Consider the following 14,892-nt stretch of genomic DNA (forward strand, 5'->3'; position numbering starts at 1 on the left):
GGCATTTATCCTCATAAAACTTCGACAGCAATATTTTATAAAGAGGGAGACTGGTTTGTTTTTTTTTTAAAAAAAAAAAACTAAGACTGGGTTAGTTTCTGATGCTTGAGCACTGTAGACAGCTGCATCTGGAAGAGAGTAGAAAGAGAAAATGAAAAACAGACGCAAGAGCAAATACTAGAAGTAGACCTTTTTGGTTAACCCATAAATACAGCCAGATCTTCCCATTGTTATGCCATTTAATGGTCCATATTATTTTTAGGGAGGGGAAAGTCGCGATGACCTGATTGTTTTAGCAGTGCCAGTATTGTGCCTTGGGATTGAGCAAAAGAAGAGGTAAAAGCATGTGACCTTTTGCTCAGTCAGTCCTATATACTCCTTAAGACATTAAGGGGGGGGGGGTATGTCAGGCAAAATGAAGTTTGTAGAATATCCAGAAGAATGGTAAGAAGAATAAATGCTGAAGGGGCGTACATTTCAATGTGTGCTTTCAAGGGAGTGGCCATAGCATACAGCAGCTGCTTTTTATGCTGAAGGTTCATTCCCTCACATCCCAAGGAACTAAACCTCAGACCTTCAGCTGGAAAAACATAAACCTTGGCTTTGAACCTTGGTAAGCTGCAGTCAATTACAATGATATAGAATGAGATGAACAGCCTGGCTTAATGTAAGGAATTTTCCTATGTTAGCAGGGTAATTCTGCTGTGGACAAAATTGTCTTTTTTAGACACCTCCTCCATGCTCTTTTTTTGTTTTTTTTACCAATGGCTAAGGAGCCAGAGGTTGGGAGTTCAATTCCTCACTAGGCTTCCAGGAAGAAGAGCCAGCCTGTGCGGATTTGGGTCAACAGCACATTCCCAGGTGCCCCCAGAGGAAGGGAATTATAAACTACTTATGAGTATTGCCTAACTGGAAAACCTTGAAAAGGGTCATCGTAAGTCAGAATTTTCACATGATATATAACCAAGATAACCACTCCTAGCAAAATAATGTATAATTATAATTTGCTACTTTGCTTTTATAGATCCGCATCGCACAGGTTGCAATAACGAGGGTCCAGCCCCATGGGGCCAGATGGTTGGTTCACAATTCCGCCGCTGCCGTGAGCTCCAGGATCCTTCCTATCACGGCAGAGCTTGCAATCTGTGCGCCACTCTTCGACTGGGCAGAGAGGCTTGTCGTCCCGTCTCGTGCCAGGAGTGGCAAGCCGATTGTGAGCGCCAGAGTGATAGGAAGGATCCTGGAGTTCGCGGCAGCGGCAGAATTGTGAATGGACCATCTGGCCCCATGGGGCTGGACCCTTATTATCGCCACCTGTGCGGGGGTATTCGTGTATGAATACCCTCATCTCTAATCCATATCTTTCGTGAGCTGCTGCTGTCAATGGTTACTGTGTTAAATGTTGCAGCTTTCCTTTCTCCTCATTCATTAGAAGTCAATTAGTGTCAACCTGTCTTTCTAAACCTTTTCCAAATCTTTATTATGTGATCACAGACCCAAGTTAAAACAATACAAGGATGCTGCGATATCACTAATCCAGTATTGCAGAAGGGAGACCGTTGAATCTGGCCCTGGAGAAAGCATGCCGGTATTTGGGGACACCAAGTATTTCCAGATACTGAGCATGCTTTGAAAACTCAGAATTTAAGCCAAGATGTGTTGGCGATCAGGATTCACGGACTTTTGATAGGGAATATTGCAAGTCCATGTCTTTGAGTCTTTGTTCTAAAATGGATTTTATGCAGAGAAAGTCCATAGAAAAGCCAAGGAGGAGTAATTTAGCTACAAATCCTTTAAACCAAGAACAAATAAAAACATATTTTTGCAAAAGATAAAGATAACCTAAGGACAGTTGAGCATATAAAACTCTTAATCAATACCGAAAGGCAGGAGACCAAGCTCTACACGCTACAGACATGAGGCCCATCTCTAATCGTAGTCCTCCAGATGAGGCACACTGGGGCATTCTAAAAACTGAGCTAGGATAAAATTTTGGCCTTAACTACCTGCAATGCAGCAGGAATGAATCGTGCCCCCTTGGTGTGAACAAAAACTGAAGCACCGCTTTGCTCGTATTGTGTGCCATCTGCACTGCCAACTGTCTGTAGCTGGTCCAAGAGAAAGTGGAGCTAAAAACAATTCCTTTTCAGCAGATATTGCTTTGAGCCAATGCTGAAGCTTACCTCTATTTCTATGATAAATAAAAGGAATCTCAACTGGTGAAAGCTTTGGTTAAATCATGGACTGACTGACTGACTGGCTGGCTGACTGCCTGACTGATTTGGAAATACATTGACAGAACTCTCCACGTGCCGAGGAAAGCACTTTTTTGTTCATAAGTACTTTATTAATTAAATGTCTCCACGAGTTATGTAATGGCTGTATAATTTCAAGCATTTTTAATGTTAGGCTAACTACAGTTTATAGATCAAGATGACAATGAATTGATGTCATAAATGCCAGTATTGCAAGCTGCTTGAAAGTTATGAAAACTGTCCAGAGCAGAAAGAGTGGTGGGCAGAAGTTTGGGCTCCTATTTTTATAAATGTCATTGCTGTAATCTGAATCTTACCACTCATGAGAGACAACTTTTTATTTCCTCACATGGGTGGTAAGGAAGTTTTCGATTACCTTAGTTTGTAATTTTGGTTTTGAGCAAATTACATCTGTTGTTCTCCTCATGCATTCTACAAGAAAAAGCCACAGTATATACTTGAAAGGGGAAAAAAAGAAGAAGGCAGCAAGTCAAGCCACAGGGATGCCGTATTCCTTGTGAGGGATGAGGTCGTTTTCTTTCATTGGTTTTGTATACACTTTTCCTCTGTCCTGTTCTACTCAAGCTGTTTTGTCAGCACGTAGATCAAGGAACTTTGAAACGTACACTTAACTCCAGTTCTCCTTTTCTCCTAAATTGACATGAGGCTGCTTAGACATTTGATACATGGTTTTGCACCTAATAATGCCCAGAAAATTACCAACAATGAGAGCTGTCTATGTGTCTATATAAGAATATCAACAGGAATCCTATGCTGTCCTTTCTGGAGTTTTCTAGGTAGAGAATACATAGAAGTGGTATACCATTCCATTCTTCTGGGGTGCCCTGGGACTGTGCAGCTTTTCCAAAGCCACATAGGCTGGCTGTATTCACAGGAGACAACGTGGGGAATTAAACTCTATTTTTTATGTATGGATGTACTTACTTACTTACTTACTTACTTACTTACTTACTTACTTACTTACTTACTTACTTACTTACTTACTTACTTACTTACTTACTTACTTACTTACTTTTTTGCATTATCAAACCACTTCTATCTCACAGCAAGCCTAATAGAGTTTTTAAGATACAGTCATATGGAAAAGAAAGTACATCCTCTTTGAATTCTATGGTTTTACATGTCGCTTGCCAGATAGGAGGCGGAGTGATGCAACACCTACCACTGCCTTTAAAGCTGCTAACAGAAGTTTACCAAAATATTAACACACCGGCTGCGGCGGTGGCAGTAGATTATAGAAGAGCAACTGCATGACAGTAACGGCCACCTTCTCTGGTTAATTTGCTTCAAAAAAGTATAAATAGGATCATACACACATGCCATATCATGAAGGAGTATATCAAAACATAACCAGAACAAAACAATAGAAACTTCCCAGCAAGGGAGAACTAAACTGTAGTTACACTGCTGGTCAGTAAAATGAATCGCTAATGGCCCTGTGTCATATGACTGCAAATTTATGCAACAATCTAACTTGGTCATAAGTAGGGGAAAATTCCCTCTTGTGACCAGGGCCAGAAAAGCCTTGCATTTAAATCAGATGGGTAACATTTGGTCCTAAGTATGTAATTAGATTGGAGTTACCATCTTCTCTCACCATTGGCTGTACTTGTTGGGGCTGATAGAAATTGCCATCCAACAACATCGAGAAGACCAAAAATTTTCCACCTCTTTCCTCACTGGAAGCCACTTGTTACACTAAAAAAGCTTTGTATTAGAATGCATTTAGTGCCAATTTCTTCTGCACTACAACACAAATAGCAATGATAAGCAGACTAAGCTGTCCTTAAGAGAATTATTTGGGCACAACATGAGAAAGTAGGTTTCTCTGGAAAAGACAATAATGCTGAGAAGGGTTGAAGGCAGCAGGAAAAGAGAAAGACCAAATATGAGATGGAATCACTTCCTGAATGAAGCCGTAGGGTTGAGTTTACAGGAACTGAGCAGGGCTGTTGAGGACAGAATATTTTGGAAATTGCTCATTCATAGGGCCACCATAAGTCAGAGGTGACTTGATGGCACATAACAAGGGAATTCTTAAAAGTCAGTGAAAGCTTGATAGTTTGCAAAGTTTATGAATTGTCATCATGATCACATCATCTGAATTAAAGATAAAATTCCAGAAAGCATAAATAGGGTTTTAGCATTAAAATGGATACACGTACAATGAACTGATAGTCCAGCAAATGAACATTCAAAAGGTGCCCAAGTCAAACATAGATTCAGAACAACTACTACAAAAAATAAAAACCCTAGCTATCCTAAGCTACTACCTACAATAAAGCAAAACTTCAACATGGTTCTAGAGCATGTTCAGAGTACAAATAAGGTAGCAAAGCAGCAGTTAAGCATAGCATTCTCTTGAGAGAGACTAGGCTAAACTATGCAAATTATTTTCCATTTTCCATTTTAATACCCATCATCCACTTTTCTAGACCTGTCAAGCTCCGAGTTCCACCAAACCTTCTCAAAACAAATAACTTCTCCCAAAGTAACTTCATTCTCTCCCCCTTCCTTCACTTCAACTGAAACCAGTTTTCTTAATTAGCTGGTACCAGGAGTGAGCTTTGGCCTTGGAAATTCCTTCTTACACTGATACAACACAGCTGGTAGAATCTTCTAATTAACAGGCTATTTCTCTTTTCTGGCCTACCCACCCCAGCACAAGCTAACAAGCCTGCATTTCCAAAAGCAACTGAAACCATCATCCACTCACTTTCCAGGTTCTTGACAACTTGTGTTCAATTTGACAACCCAACAGGGGGGTCCGCAATGATGATTTGTTCCTGTGAATGTACAATGGTTCTGAATGATTCTGTGGTGTGGTTGAACATACACGGAAACAGCCCTTATTGGCATATTTCTTGAGAAGGAAATAAAAAGATTTATTGCTTTCACAAGAGAAAGTGAAGTGCCTGGCAGCAATGAATTCCCAGGCGGCCCTCTAGAATTCTTTTATTGGTTTTTTACATCAGTGGTCAAATATTCTTTTGTAACAAATATCAGTGTTTGGAATTCTTTCAAGTAATGGACCATCTGGTTTTGTATACCTGTAATTCACCTATTATTCACAATGATGTAAAGTATATCAACAGGAGAATAGGTGGAAATGCCTCCAGAAGAGCGGGAGGGGGAGGACAGTCCACAAGGATAGCATAGCAACCAGGTGTTTGGATTGACAGGCAATTAACTATTTCAGCTTCTCATTGCACATGTGGTTAAAAAAAACAGGGGGGGACTCAAAATAGTACTGCAACTTGTGAAACAGTTTTAAAACTTATTTTCTCCATGTAAGTTTTGTAAGTTACATGGGCAATATATGATTATAAAGATTATAAATATGAAATTTACCTCAATGGAAACATGGTTTAGCAGCAGATTTATCACTATCAGTCCTTTACTTCCAGTTCTCCTTCACATAATTTTTAAATTACTTCTTTACTTGCCTCCAACTCCCCAACTCCTTCCCTGGATGATATAGCTGCTTCCTGATAATAGGAACTCATCAGAAGCGTGACCTGACAGAGAGGAGAAACAAATATGGGTTCTTGACAATATGTGTTTCTGACAGACTTCAAATGACATATACGACTGATGGTTGTACAATATGCATCTATAGTATATAGAACCAAAGAGCTGTAAAACACAAAGGAATTAGCTTTTGGGACATTACCTTGGCCTTCACACAGTAATCCACATCCCTGGGAGATGGGAAACTGAAGTGAGTAGTTGAGAACTCTTCCAGAGGGAACAGGGAGTCCCTTCTTCTCCGAGTTCAACACAATGATTCAGATAGTGTTCTGCAGCTCAGCATATGTAGGGGTGATTATGTCATCATCAGTGCCAAATCTCTGCTGATTGAAGGCAGTTTTGGAGTACATGTGAGCCCTGGTTATGCAAGAGAAATGCCCCCCCCCCGTCTTCTCACTTCTTCTGCTTCTTATACGAGTAGTCGTGCGTTGTGGTCACATGGCATAGATCGTGATAGTGGTTCATACGTTTTTTAACCATTCCACTTTTGGGGGGTGAATTAGATGCAGTACATTTGTCTACATTCCTTGAATGGGACATAACCTTTTCTTGTGCCTTCTCTGCCCCTTCCTTTAAAAAAAACATTTTGTGTGAGTACCTCACGGTGTCAGCAAAAGGGACATTTCTTCCTGTTTCCGTGCTTTGTTACCCTCTGTGGAGGAGCTCATAACACACTGTAGTGGTGGTCAAAAGACAGTAGGGGGACTGAGGCTCTTTGAAAATTAATTTTAAAAAATTAAGGGAGTCAAACAAAAGTGGGTGGGGGAACTGAGACCATCCAGCAGATGTATAGGAAATGAATCAGGTTTGGAGTACACACTCAGTGGGATATCAGTTGTAATGCTCAATGAAACATGGAACAAATATACCAGTAACCTCTTAGTGGTTTTGCCACAGAGATAAACACGAAGGGGGGGGGGGGACAAAAGAATCGATAACGGCCTTGTGTTGTCTGAACCTAAACAAAAAAGGTCAACATTCACAAGGTGTAATTCAGAAACATTTTGCTGGTGTGACCACAGCCTCATTTACAATGTGATAAAGTCGCATGCTCTCTGGAATCTTCACAGAAAGCCTTTAATTGCTGGTGATTTTCCACTGCTACTGATTGTCATCACTGTTGCACACATAGAGCTGTGGATTTGAGCCCATTTACCATAAATTAGAGTGGAACTTAAGCGGGATTTACATCTACACTGTCTTGGACTACTGCCTGCACGTACACACACACACACACACACACACACACACACACACACACACACACACACACACACACACACACACAAAGGGACAGCTACTGCTGCCACTCCTGCTTAGCTTCAGAAAGCAAACAAACACAAGTTGTCCACAACCATCCAGCATTTCCACGCAGTGCTAGCACCGCCAGCAACTTCTTCTTCCACTGACTCTCACAGCGCTCAGTGCCTTGTTCCCACTGATGCTACTCTTGGGCTGCACAGATGACAAGAATTGCTGAGGGAAAGGGTAGGTCAGCTGTTTTGGCAGGGGGAGGGGGAGGGCACAAAAACCTATACAAAATTGTGTGGCCATAAGTCAGCACCCTTGTCTTGTGTTTCACTTATTGCAACTATCTGCTATCTGGGCAGAGTATTGTATCCTTCCAGGTGGGAAAATTACAGCTTTGAGCTCTCTGACAATGGAGTCTCCTAGCAACTGAAGTGCATTGCTGAGGGGAAGAGATGTGGACTGTGAGCAACTCATTTAAAATATGTTCACATTTATTGTGCAATAAAACAACTGTGAAGACGTTTCCCTAATGGGAAACAAAGATTGCTTTGGCTTGGCAAATGTGTGAGTTGCCTAAATGTTTTTTTCCTCCAACACTTTGGTTTCTTACCAAAATACTTTAGCTGTTAAATCTTCATGCCAGCTAAAGATGCAACCTCCCTCCTTCAATATGATGAGGACAAAAAATGCCAAGTATATTATAATTTACCAAGTGACATTTTTCTAACAATGCTTCCCCAAGGAACAGGCAGTTCCAAGGCCAGAGAACACTCAGAATGGTCCTTCTTTCTCTGCCAGGGCTTGTCACATAAGTCACAGAACAATGGCCAGGAGAGCTGGGTCTCTTTTACTTTTGACATGTGGACTGAGAAATATTTGAGAGACATAATTAGATATCCAGCCAGGAGAACCTAGGGCGTCCCAAGGTGTTCCATCTCTGCCATCTGGATCGGGGCCTGAAAGACCAAGGGAAAGTATTTCACAACATCAGTTTTGGTTCCAGGCACAGCTGTTAAGGCATCTTTGTGGTGTTTAAACTAATATGAAGCAGTTTTAACTCTGGCCTTCCAGTTACTGACCTTTTAAAAAAGCATTATCACTGAATACATTGCCCTTGTTTCTGTAGAGTGAAACAAGCCACTGGCAGGGGTTTCCCAAACCACTGGCCGCTTCTTATTGTTGAATTTTCTCAACACAATAATGATGGAATTGTTCTTGGTCCTATAGTTCTATAGAGAATATTCCGTATAAAACGGAAGTACATGTATATGCCAAATGTGCTTGATTTTAGTGATTCTCGTTATCGTAACATCTTTGAAAAGGGATTGGAAACTCTGATACAGGTGTATTTTATACATGTCTTACATTGAATGTTTTATTCTTCTGATCATAGTCAAATATGAGTTTCTGCTCAATATATTACATGCACCAAATTCTATGGTCATCTACTGGGTGGTATACAGCCAGTCCTTGAAGTGAAGGAAGATCTATGTGACATGAAGAACTTTCTTCACTTTAATGTTTTTTACTGCTTTTTTACAAGTGCCTACCACCCTTGCACCACATTGCAGCAAGACTTCTGTTCTTATAACACAGGTTGTAAAGTTTGAAATCTGTCACACTTTTAGAATTTGAGTTAACAATAGTAATCATGGCCTGCGGTTGGAGTGTGACAATATAGATTGATATGTGGGTGATACAATGGATATATCTCCATTTTTCAGCATTAAAACTACAACAAGCAAATGCAAATAAAATGTAATGGATTAAAAGAAAACTAAAGTTACAGGTTTTCAAGCAAGGTATCAGCTATAGTCATTAGGAACAGAATTAATGAGCAGGCTTTTATCAGGAAGGATAAAATGATTTAATTTAGAGGCCTGTCCTTTTAAACTCTGTTAACATACATAACTAAAGAAACAAACAATGGATTTGCCCATTTATTAAAGCAAAAGATAGATTTATTTTTGTTCCTATGTGAAACATGCAGCTTTATCACTTGGTGGACCACAGAAGGTGAAAGACAAGTTTATATAATGAACACAATTAAGATGTTTATTGGTAGCATTATTTACATAAGGGAGTAAGGTGTGGTTTTCAAAATTTAAATGCCAGCATGAGATTGCTTCAGTGTATAGTTCTTATGTTAAATATGCACAGTGAAAGTCCTGATGCATGAGAATGTTTTTGCTGTCTAAATAAACTCTCAGTAGCTTTCATTTCAGAACAGATCTCCATAACTTCTATCTATCCCACTCAGCCATTCACATCCTAGGAAAAATGCTGTATGACAGTCTTCCTTGACCAAAGCTGTCCCTGTTGTTTTGAATCCTTCTTTCCACTGCCTTTGAAACTGCTCTTTTACAGCCATTGAGAAGGCTCTTTCTCATGTCTCTATTGAACATGCCATTAAGGATACTTGGACAGAGAGAAGACCCCTCCATGAAAATATCAGAGCCCAGGTGGATATTAAAAGGGAGAATATGGTCCTTCAGATAGCACAGACCTGGGCCATATAAGTGCATGTGCTAGTGCAGATGCCTTTGTGAAATATCTGAAGTGTGATCTCCAGCACTACATTTTGCTTTGAATGCTTGGAGCCTTGTTTTTGAGACAGTATTTTGCTATAATGACATTTAAAATCATTCCCAGAAAAGATACCACCTATTTTCAAAGTCTTTGAAGTTGTAGCCATATTAGTATTTCAGTAAGAAACACAAAACAAAACAAAAGCAAAAAAAGACATTATGGCACCTTAAAACTTGTATATTTAAATGTAAGCTTTTGTGGAACATGTCCATTTTATTAGATATAAGAGTCAGAATACAGAGACTACATGGTAAAACATTCATGTAAGGTTCTAAGATAAAGGGACAGTGGTGTTTGATTGCTTCTAGTAATTATTTAAGACCCCTTTTGGTATACAGTTCTTTTGAAGCTTGACTCTGTAAAGAGCAACAATGATTAAAAGAAACAACAGAGGAACAACTTGTGGCAATGTAGGGAATGACAGATTTTACTTATAAGCCTTGTTCTAAAAGGATGGTTCTGGTTAACTGGAAAGGGAAATAACAGTAGATAACAACATAATTATTACATTTGGTAATGGCTTAAGAAACCTTGGCTAATATTTAATCCACTGATATAGGTGTCCAACATGTGTATATATTTTATCTCAGTTGTTTCTTTCTGGATTCTTGTTCTGTAATTTTTCTTCTCCAGAATAGCAACTTCCTTATCTTGTGAAGAGTGTCCTGGTTGATTGAAGTGATCTGATACAGGTTTCTGCGTAATGTAATTTCTAATTTATGACCATTAATTCTCTTGTGTAGAGATTGTCCTGTTTGTCCAGTGTAGAGGTAAAAGATGGCACAGATCACATTAACAAAGGAACAAGTAAAAGCACTCTTGATATTGTTTGTAACATTGTTGGGTCCTGTGATCATACTGTCAGACTAAATGTGGGGGCAGAGCTGGCATCTGGGTTTGTAGCAGGGCATAGTTCCCATTGTTGTATCAGTGTCATGTAATTCATCATGTGTCAATAGTTGCTTGAGATTGTGGGGATTTCTGTAAGCAAATATTGGCCTGCCACCATGTGCTTGGGAAAGTGAAGTATTCTTGTCAAGGATTGGTTGAAGATAATTTATGATGCATGTGAGTGTTCTCAGTTATGGACTGAAAGTGATGACAAGCAGCATCTTGCCCAAATACCCATAAGCAACCCACTGAAAGACAGATCCAGAAGAGAAACCTACCAGGGTATTCATCTTGCCCAGTTAATTTGTTCTTTAACCATATAGGTCTATTTTCAGATACTGATGAGTGGGAAAGTGGTGGAATTCTTTTGTTTTGTTTTGTTTGCAATGCCTGCTTCAAAGATCCGTGTGAAAGTGTTCAGAGCTTTGAACTGTCATGCTGAATGCTCATGCCATGTTTTCCTTACTGTTAAAACATTTATTTATTTTGTTGCTTGCTTGAACATTTTTCTGACCCTGGTTTCTACTTTCTGTGTTTTCTAGCCATAGTAATTCTATTTATGAGATTACTAAAAATGCCATTCGCTTTTGAAAGTGTTTGAATTTTTGCGAAGTGTGAGCAGTTAACGTTTGCCTGCCTGAATAGAAATAAACAGATGGAAAGTACAGTATTTCTTCTTGACAGTCCTATTGGTTAGTGTGTTGAAGGAGTTAGAAAAATAAATGAAAGGAATCTGCTTCTTTATCATAAGATGTGGATGTGTGTAATTCCCTTCCTGTAGAAGTCAGGTAACCTGAGAAGAATCTGAAGTCTCTCTAGATGGGAAGATAAATCCTATTGAATCTAGCAATGAGCTTCTATCTCCCCAGATATCAAGAAGATAGTCTTGTGTTTAGGAATCTCTGCCATGGGTGATACACAGTGGTGGGGCTTTTGAAGAAACATAGGACAGATAATTGCTTCCTTCTTCCCTCTGAATTTTGAGTAGCCCAACCAGTTGCTATGTGCATTCCCTATAGATTCTGTATGAGACATTCTGACAACTAGCTCCACCTCTCTGTTTTGCAGGGAATCTGTCAAGTATGAAAGGAAGATGAACCCTTCCATTTTGTTTATATCCAGCTTCTGGTAATGATGTACTATGTTGGCCCTTGGAGGTTCCATTTAGGTATCATGGCTAGCAACCATTGATGCCACACTGTTTTTGATGTATTATACTTCAACAGCTGTCTTCAGTAATAGATTACTGTAATATTCTTCCTCTTTGTTGGTTCAGATCCAGTTAGGCAACCGTTTCCTGTAAGAGCATTTCAAAATTGCTACCACAAACTTCAAAAGCAAAAGCATGAATTTATTATATAAAACAACAGAAAAGAATAATTGAATGTTGAGGCTGTTGTTATTGTTTTACTAATTCACAACTTTGGTCAATGTGGTATTAAGAAAGGCACATATAAAAGGAGATGATTGGCATAAGGTTGTATTGTGGAATGGAAGAACATGTATGCTGTGGGTAACCAGAGAGCATAATAATTATGTTCTGCACCAGCAGGCATATTCATACTTGTTGTAAGTGTCATGCTTTTCCCACCAAGTACATCTAGCTTTTATAATGTCATTTTGGCTATAAAGTATCATTTAATCCTTGGGTGTAGAGAATCCAAAATCAAATTTATGTGTGTCTAAAAAGGAAGATGGGGGAAATTACCAACTAGCATCCAAAGAGTCCATCAGCTAACAAAAACTGTCCCATTGGTAGAATCAGTATAGAGTGATCCCTCCTCTCTGTGCAGCCCCTGCATGTCTTCTAAAAAAATTATTCTCTCCTTCCTTTTCCCTGTGACCACCTGAAACTGTGGTCCGGGGGAGGGGGGGTTCCAATCCTCTTTGGCAGATATTTCGAGTGTAGAAGGACTGTGTAGAGAGAATAATCATCCCCTCCCGATTCTACTCATCTAGCTTTCATCAGCACATAAGTGTTATTAGATCCTGGCCATTATTTTATAATTTTAAGAAACTAAAGACAGTTCTAGTGTTTTATTCTATCTTTTATATGAATTTTACACCACTTTAATACTTCCTCATCTGAGAACTTCATTGACAAAAACAGCAACATCTCAAAGTCTATCCCCCACTCAGTTCTTGCTGATTTTTTTGTACTGCTGTAAATTAGTTTGTAAATAAGTGCTGGTATATATTAGTGCTTTGATGCAACATATGTGCCCTCAGGTGGTATGTAGCCTATCACAGGTCACAAAACTCCAGGACAATAATACCGAGGGTGTGGTCTCAGAACACCATGTGGCAGCCAGACCCGCCACAGGGTTCAATTAAACAACACATTTTATTTTCTTTGTTGTCAACATTTAAAACTCTACAGAGGGTAATGATGGCATGCCCTATAGATTTTGTGCCATGTAGTCTGCATCGAAATCAGAAAAGAAATGGAAATTACTCTTGTGCTGGAAATGAGATGCTGGGGGAAACAAGGATCTCTCTGCTTTTTGTCCATAGGACAACAGAAGTGGGTGAGAAGGATGAAGCATGACTTGTTTGTGGGAGGAGATTAAAAAAAATATATAATTCCTTACGTTCTGCTATCTTGAATATTCTGCCATTCTGTTGTTGGGCAGGGCATTCCGCTAATTTTGTCTTCAGGGAAGAAAGGAGAATTCAAGTATTATACTATATTTTATTCATGTACTAACTAAATAATAAAAGACAAAAGCGTCGCTGCTTCCCAAAAAGGATGAAGAGTGTGAAGTGTTTCATTTTTACTTGTTTTTAGTATCACATCAATGGTCAGATAAGTAAGCATATCTTCTTTTTGAAAACAACAATAATATCACTTTGAAACACCCCTGTCTCAGAAGAGAAAATACAATATATTTTGAAGTTGCCTAAAAAAGAATAAACAATTTGAAGAAATGGGGTGGGGGGAGCAGACTATTATAAGGAATTTAAAGCATTTAAAATTTTCTTTGTAGCTGCTTTTGCATGGAAAAGTGTACAAAATGTACAAAAACAATGTAGAAAAATATACATATTTTGTGGTGCTACAATGTGGCTAATTTCTTCCCCCTGATTTATATTGTGAAGCAGAGAATTTTGAGGTAGGATCAGATGGGCAATTGTCCCATGGCTTGGTCTGGGTTGGGGAATGGCTGGTTTGCTCCTTTCTGCAACAACCACACAACATACACGCCATCACAAACCAGCCCCTCCCCCACTGATTGATTCTTATCTGCACCTTTCTGGGTCCCTGTCGGAGGCCTACTGATTTTTTTTGTGGTGTGTGTAGGATTGTTCTATTTGATTCAATTCCAGTATGTATGATTGCTGGGATTGAACCAAAGCAGCTAAGTTCCCCTTCACTTAAACCATAACAGTCTTAAGAAATAGAAAGCTTCCTTTCCACTCACCTGTGCAGGGGAATAGGAAATTTGCAATTTCTTTTTAATTTTTGTCAGAGCATCAGTGATGCTATGAAATAGCCTTTTTAAAAGCCTTTACAGTACATTGCTGATGTGCTATGTCAATTAGCAACCATTAAGAAAAAATTTAAAAACCCTCTTCCTTCCCATCTGCCAATGAAAGGGTGCTTTCCATATCTCAAGATTGGTAAACGTGGAGGAGAGGGGGACAATTTTGTGGTAGGTTTTTTTCTTTCTTTCCCTTTAGAGGGAAAGAAGATCAGTACAGATCATGCTAAACAGGGTTGCTTGAGTTGCATTGTGGTCGATCCTTGCATGTGAATGCAATGATCACCCCATAAGACATACTGCCCCTCAAGGCTCTATTTAGCAGAATCATTCTAGACTGATCAGGGACGTGGTGGCGCTGTGGGTTAAACCTCAGAAACCTCTGTGCTGCAAGGTCGAAGACCAGCAGTCGTAAGATCAAATCCATGCGACGGAGTGAGCTCCCATCACTTGTCCCAGCTCCTGCCAACCAAGCAGTTCGAAAGCATGCAAATGCAAGTACATAAATAGGTGCCACCTTGATGGGAAGGTAACAGCTTTCCGTGTCTAAGTCGCACTGGCCACATGATCATGGAAACTGTCTTTGGACAAACGCTGGCTCTACGGCTTGGAAATGGGGTTGAGCACCGCCCCCTAGAGTCAAACACAACTGGACAAAAATTGTCAAGGGGAACCTTTACCTTTAGACTGATCCAGGACAAGATAATTGAGCCCTCTGATCACCCATGATCACTTAAGAAGTTGAGCCATTTCCTAGTTTGAATCAACATGTGGACTAAAGTAAACATGACAGTTCCATTTTGCTGTGTTTCTTACATGGTGTTTTGAGATCAGCAGCAGAGGAACAGAGCTTAGTAGAGGGTTGATTGGGT

The 14,892-nt window shown here is 39.6% G+C and overlaps 1 protein-coding gene and 1 long non-coding RNA gene across 3 annotated transcripts in view; one reads left to right on the plus strand and one right to left on the minus strand.

Annotated features, from left to right (window-relative positions):
- The window catches only part of COL23A1 (collagen type XXIII alpha 1 chain), a 412,306-nt gene that overhangs the window by 303,493 nt on the left and 93,921 nt on the right, over nucleotides 1-14,892 (plus strand). The gene's annotated exons all lie outside the window — the stretch shown is intronic.
- Nucleotides 62-6,161, minus strand: LOC110073468 (uncharacterized). 2 transcript variants are annotated; one of them, XR_012083686.2, is made up of 4 exons: nucleotides 5,950-6,161; nucleotides 5,628-5,794; nucleotides 4,993-5,062; nucleotides 63-128 (listed from the first exon to the last, which is right to left on the minus strand). It is a non-coding gene; the product is annotated as an uncharacterized LOC110073468 (long non-coding RNA). The 2 variants fall into 2 exon arrangements; XR_012083685.2 differs by lacking the exon at nucleotides 4,993-5,062 and having other exon boundaries at nucleotides 62-128; nucleotides 5,950-6,156.

The sequence above is a fragment of the Pogona vitticeps genome, chromosome 2 (assembly GCF_051106095.1).
Source record: "Pogona vitticeps strain Pit_001003342236 chromosome 2, PviZW2.1, whole genome shotgun sequence".
In the NCBI taxonomy this organism is placed as follows: domain Eukaryota; kingdom Metazoa; phylum Chordata; class Lepidosauria; order Squamata; family Agamidae; genus Pogona; species Pogona vitticeps.